General features: G+C 35.5%; 1 pseudogene; it reads left to right on the top strand.

Annotated features, from left to right (window-relative positions):
• Positions 1-745: 745 nt before the first annotated feature.
• LOC107717412 (serine/threonine-protein kinase pim-2-like) lies at positions 746-1,920 on the top strand (annotated as a pseudogene).
• The last annotated feature ends 5,123 nt before the right edge of the window (positions 1,921-7,043 follow it).

The raw sequence follows: 7,043 nt of genomic DNA, 5'->3' as shown, positions 1-7,043 counted from the left end.
ATTTTACATTCGTAAAACCAGGAGTGTGTTTCTTGTACAATGACATCATTGTAGAAACAAATGAGCTAGTCAGACTGTTTCCCGAACATGGTCGCTGTTTGCAAATGTTTGTTTGAACTATGTTTCGGTAGACAGCAGATGGTTAAACTATGTAACTTGTGACCATTGTTAGCTAACGATGCACCCCAGCAGAGCACCATAGTGATGTGGTCTGTCTGGCAATATTGTCTCTGAGGTCTCCATGTTCCGCTATTCACTCATCTTTTTGCACTGACTCAGTTAAGTTGCATTTACGTAGAATATAAATAACTTTATGAGCGTAAGGTAAACTTAGTTTTTTTTTTTTAGTACAAAATTTCCCTGTAAAGCTGTTTTGTTCAATTAAACTTAACTTTTTGAGGTACTAATTTCCACTGACTTAAGTTGATTTTTTTTTATTTTTAGATATCTTTAACTTGACACATTTAGTTATTTGAGCTTAGGTTTAGTTGGAATAACTTTATGAAAATTAGGTGAACTTAATTTTTAAGTTTTCAGTACCAAACTATATGTTCATATAACTTACATTTTAGAGTTATCATTTTGCACTAACAGTTAAGTTGTATTTAAATAAATTATTAAGTATTTCAACTTGACAAATTTAGTTATTTGAACTTATAGTTTAATATAGTTTGTGTACGAAAACCATGTGTTCTTGTCAAAAACACCACTAACATAGCGGAGAACCATCATCCTCATCGGCCTGATGAGGTGCTTGTTGCTGATGGTTTTGATGGAGGAAAGAAGGCAGAGAGAGAGGAGGAAAAGAAAAAGAAGAGCTTCTGGAGGTGGCCTGCTCTCCGCTTTCCTCGCCAGTCGCCACAGAGCAGCTAAATATGACCTGGCTAAGGCTGAGAATAAGTACCAGACTGAAGCCAGATCATATCAGACATTTAACCGATGGTACAATCACATCATGTCATGTCAATCACAACATGCCATATATCAGAGTGGTAAGTTGGCTGTGCTCTCTATATTACTGCCTCTCAGTCACTGTTTTCAATTTATAACATCTTATATTAATATTATTCACAGACTACAAGTGAGTTCTCAGTAGGCAAACTGTTCTGATTTGTGAACCAAGTCATTATTTGGGAAACTGTCTCCAAAAAGTTTTGTGAAGCTCCACGGAGAGAGTCTCGATGAGGGGACAGCACGAAAGGTCATGCAGCAGGTCACTGAAGGTGGTAATGTTTGCATCAAGCGTGGTGTCACAAAAATGGAGAACCTGCTGGTAAACCAGGACACCATGGAGGTGAAATTGATTGACTTTGGGTGTGGTGCGCAAATGAAGAGATTTGGCTACGAAGTCTTTAGTGGTATGTGTTATGAAATGCTTTGTTAATTATCTCACAGAATTGCATCCTATACAGTCAACATGATGTGGAAATGCATTAAACGGACAAAACCTCTTTCCTCCAGGCACAAAAGCGTACTGTCCACCAGAGGTCCCTATGAACGGCAGATACCATGCAAAGCCGACAACAGTGTGGTCACTAGGGATCCTTCTATTCATGATGCCATGCGGATGTTATCCCACGGACTGACCTGGATCTGATCAGTAAGAGGAGCTGGACCAGACCTGGCCTGTCACAAGGTAAGATCTTCATCAAAGAAGAACGAAGGACAATCTGTATTCGAAATCACACAAAAAAGACAGCTTGAAAGAGATGAGGTGTGAAGCATAAGCTAATAAATTAAATGTCTCTCATCTTTTTGCACAGAATGCTGCCAGATGATTTCTTCATGTCTGCAGTCTGATCCACAGCAGAGGATCAATCTGGAAAAGATGCATCTCCATGACTGGCTTAAGGTACTAAGTCTAATGAGCTAAATGTTTTTTGTTGTTGTTGTTGTTTTTGGTTTGATCAACAGTCATAAACGGCTTGCTAAATCAAATTAGCTCTAAATGTAATGTATTTAGACTATTAATTCTGATTTTTTTTAAAAATATATTTTAACGTGATGTGTGATTGACGTGCGATCGATTGGAGCTCACTGAAGTTGGAAGTGGGAGATTTCAACTCGGATGTTCCCTCTTCTGACTTTGTCTGGAATGCGGCATGAGTACCACCCTGCGTATGGAAAGCCGTTTTAACATTTAATCTATAAGCCTAGTATCTATTTTCATGGTATTAGTACTTATTTTTTAGATACTAGTATCTTTTCCATTAAGTACTAGTACTTATTCATTAGGTACTAGTGCTTATTCTTTAGGTACTAGTGTTTATTCTTTTGGTACTAGTGTCTTTTGTAAAGTTACTAGTACTTATTCATTAGATACTAGTTCTTATTTATTATATATGGATGTACTTTTTTGAGGAAGCCACATAGAAAAGAAACAATTATTTGTACACAAGCACACAGAAAACGTATTTTTGTCAGTTTTGTAAATGCTGTAATTTTGTAAACATAGTAGCCTAATGTGTTTGTTGGTCATCGAGTAACATGACCGTCTCAGCCTCAGACGTCACGCCCACGGAACGTTGGCTAAACGTCTGATGCATATGGCACACAAAAGTGGAAACACTTCAGGAGTTTCGAAGTCATCATCGGATTGGTTGAATTATACAGGATTTCCGGGAGACGTGTGTATCGTGTTCTTTAACTTTCCGCCTGGAAACCAGATGCCGTGACCCCAAACCCCCTCACGAAAGAAGAAAGCCATCGTGTTTACAACCGTGATGACGAGCGCTTATCAGGATCAACTAAACGCTGGATTTTCAAAAATATGTGAAATATTTAAAGTTCGCGGCATAGAATCTTTAAAATACGTCCGAGAGTTTTACACACCGGTCTGTTATTGTGGCGACATTTTCACGCCCCGAAACGTGACGCTGAAACGAAACTGTGATTGGTTGTTTGACATGTCGGTCAAGCGGCCTCATGGGCGGGCCTTGGCCAATGAAAGCTGCCATGGATTCCAGACCTTCAGCCATCAGTCTGAAGGTCTGGCTACGCGAGAGTCATCGAGTGACCTCTGGTTGCAGGATGGAGATAAGACACCAATTTTATTATCTGTTATTTTCCTATTTTTCCTCCAGTACAATAAATATCATACCAGGGCTGTACGTTAACTTTTTTTTGCATATAGCACTGGTGCTACAGACATTGAATGTTTTTACATTAATATTCTGTACAGGGCACACTGCTGCTACAGACACTGAATGTTTTTACATTAATGTTCTATACAGGGCACACAAAATCCAAACCTTATGGTTTTCAGACAAACATTTTCTTTATTTGGAAAAAAGGCCAAAAAGTTAATAATAATAATAATAATAATAATAATAATAAAAACAACAGGTTTGCTGTACTTGTCTTGTAGGGCTGTGCAATTTGGCCAAACATTTTGTTTTTATATATCAATATAACTAATAATGATTATGGTTATTATTTCTAAATAAAAACATTAAACAAAATAAAGAATATTACTTTTGTAATAACACTATTATATACAAAACTGAGTATTTAAGAATAAATATAATAAAAAATAAAGCTGGAAGAAAAAAAAAATTACACTTCTCTACCCTGGAGAAAAACGATAGGATTTGCAAATGTTTACCTCAAAGTTCTTAATTATTTTTTGCTATTTTTACCCAAATTAGGGTTTTGTGAGCAATAATGAGTACTCAATTAATGTAATTTCTTTTTCATTCATACTCGTAGCCAGAGGGCGCCCTCCTGCAGAAACTCCACAAGTGGGACTCGTTGTCCCTTATATGGACAAAGACATTCATCTTTGGCTGTAGATGTAGCAGACCCTTTACTGATGAAACATGAAGAAAATAAACAATGACTGTGACAATATATGGTTTTATCTGTGCTCTTCAAGCCATCTCGGGTATTTTTATAAGAATAAAGTATATTTAAAATGCAATGCTAATCGACATAGCCTTTATCACTGTATAGAATAATATAAAGTGGCATGATTTCTGCCTCATTCGGTTTAATGAAACCATGTCAGATCACAGAAATAAGTTATTTCAAAGACTCAACTGATGTTGTGAAGTGAATTTGGACTAAAACATATCATTATACTTTTGTTGGACAACAGGTGTGTAATCTTTCCTTGTGTTTTCATGGTAACAAATTAGCAAGATAGGCTAACATACAAAGCCAGTTAGCCTTACTTAACAATCAAATTAATTCAGGATTTTAATGTATTGTATTACCATGTGGACTCTGATTGGAGAGTGGAGAGGTACTCATGTTTATGTAATTATCTGTTTAAATGAAGATATCTCCAAATACATTTTCACTTGCTCTTTATGAGGTTGAAGATATCTCCACATGAACAGGGAGTCATAGTTATTCTGTTTTTGATATTTTATTGAGATTTAATTTCTGACTAGTAATTATTGCAATAGTGACTAGAATCTATTTAAATATTACTAGTAAGCAGTCACTACTTATTTTTTAGATACTGGTACTTATTCATTAGATGCTAGTACCTATTTAGTAGATACTAGTAGTTATTCATTAGGTACTAGTACTAGTACCTAATAAATAAGCACTGGTATCTAATGAATAAGTACTAGTATCTAATAAGTACTAGTAGCTTTACAAAAGACACTAGTACCTAAAGAATAAGCACTAGTACCTAAAGAATAAGCACTAGTAGTTAATGACTAAGTACTAGCACTTAATGGAAATATACTAGTATCTAAAAAAATAAGTACTAGTAACGTTAAATTAGATACTAGTGCGGTTTATAGATTAAATGTTAAAACGACTTGCCATACCCTGCGGGTCGTTTTTGATTGGTCCGCGGTCTGCAAGTTATCTACAAGAGGACGGAATTATCCGGTTGAAATAGAGTGCGCTGCTGTTGCACGGGGTTAGTACGTCTCTTCTTCAGTACGAGATGAAAGGGATTTCAAAATATCTCGGTAAGCCTTTTGAACATTTCTGAATTTTCTACTTTGTGGCAACAATACGTTTTGTTAAGCGGAATGGTGTGAATTATGGTTTCGGTTCTCTCTGAAATTAGTCAACGTTAACCTTATTAGATTCACTATGCCGAAAATAAGTTTTCACTCGTCCTTTTATATTATTGTTTACACCCTTAGCTGCCGTTCACTGACTGATGTTAGTTTACGTTGTTTTGCGTTGTATTCGTTGTCGCTTCACAGTATTGAGTTGGCTATTATAAAGTTTCCCCTTAAATCGTAATTATGAAAAAGTGTGGAATAAGAGGCAGCAGTCCTTAGACTCCTTTGAGAGGATATTGTGTATCAGTAATCTTAAATACTGTACGAAATACTGTTAAACTGAGAGGACAGTACTCGAGTGGTTAAAGATAATGGATTTGGAGCTGCAGCAGAACTGTCAAGTGTCCGCTTGTTTGTCCTCATAGGGGGAATTTCCATAATTGACTTCTGTTGTTTTTATAGTGAGCTAATGATATTTTCTCTTGATAACTTGATACTCACAGAAACTTTTTGCAGTTTTAGATATTATTATTAATCTGTTTAATGGGGAGTGTTGGCTGGTCCCCACAATGTAGCTGCTTTCAGGTTTTACTTTAAATGTCTTTGGGGCATTTGGCCCACAGTGTAAACCAGTACACACACGTTTACTTAGTTATCTAAATGGGAACTTTCCATACACTGTTACTGTTTTTATGTACAGATTATCTTATTAGTCAGTCTTAATCAGTCAGTCAATCTTTTTTGTTTGTTTTTTTTGTCAGTTGTGTGACAGTTAGCTTGCAGATACCATAAAAATATAAATGAGTGAAAAGTACCATAAACTGAATCATACCTGTCTGTGACTCTAAACTCTAAAAATAGTTAAATCCAAAACAAATATTTAATGGCAAACAGGTTGAAGATTAGCTGATAGGTTATCGGCTCATTAAATGATAAGATGCTTTCCCACAAAAGCAGTTTATTTAGCATATAGGCCTAGTGAAGTCTCTCCTGCATTGTCATCTATTCCTTGCCTTACAGTGGCTTTGTGGTTATAGTAAATACTATAGTTAAAATATTAAAAGTGGTTCACTCCCATAAATGAAGCATATAAGGTCTTACAAATGAAGATTACAGAAAAAAAGTTTATTAACAATAAGAATCTAAAAGGATATTAAGATATCTTTAATAATTCTAGAGTTGCATGCACGTAAATTTTGGAAAAATAATATTTTTGGCACTCAGACCGGTATATTCTATGCAATTGTTTCAACAGTATTGTTCTGAATGTTCAGAATGTTCTGCAGATATATAAAGATATATCTATTATAATTATACATTGACTGTATTCAAGCTTCAACAATGTTTTGATCCTCACTGGTCTGATTTTGGTCTGGACTTGCAATGCAATGAAATTTGAATATATATTGCAGATGATTATTACTGCATTCATAGAGCAAATCAAAGTTCATTGTCAATCACTAATTGTTTACAGTTTAATGGAAGTCACTTCCATAATTCACACAAAGCGTCATGGGGCATATGAAAAAGGTGGATACATCAGGTTAACCTGGGGAGACCAGCACCAAAATTCAAATACGTAAAGTACTTGTTTTGAATTAGTCAGGCCCTGACATATTGTCATACACGATTTGTGGTATTCTACACCGTTACAAATACTGTATGAATTGACGATATGATGCTTAACTTTTTTAATAACAAGGTTATAACAAGCAGCACCACACAAGTGACAAGTGACAGAACTCAGTTTTGTTCATCTGATTAAATGTCAGATGTATGCTATTATTTGGGCAGTTTTCTTTTTTTTTTTTCTTTTTTTTTTTCAAATGTCCTCAAGAAATTGTTCTGACACAACATATTATGTGAGCATACAAATCAGTTTTTCCTCAGATTATAAAAATTATGACTCCGACTGTATCTCTTTCATGAGTCATAATGCCCTCATGGCCTACAAGCTTCACTAAAAGCTTTCTGGGCTTGTGTACACACGGGATGGGAGAAAAAATGACTCTAATGCATTGTGATTCTTTCTTTAAAATTATGAACCTATTCGGTGGTTATTTATTTCAC

Source organism: Sinocyclocheilus rhinocerous, unplaced genomic scaffold (genome assembly GCF_001515625.1).
Source record: "Sinocyclocheilus rhinocerous isolate Xijiao unplaced genomic scaffold, SAMN03320098_v1.1 scaffold1622, whole genome shotgun sequence".
Classification (NCBI taxonomy): domain Eukaryota; kingdom Metazoa; phylum Chordata; class Actinopteri; order Cypriniformes; family Cyprinidae; genus Sinocyclocheilus; species Sinocyclocheilus rhinocerous.
Note: the sequence above shows the minus strand (reverse complement) of the source record. Positions and strands in the feature narration are given on the sequence as shown.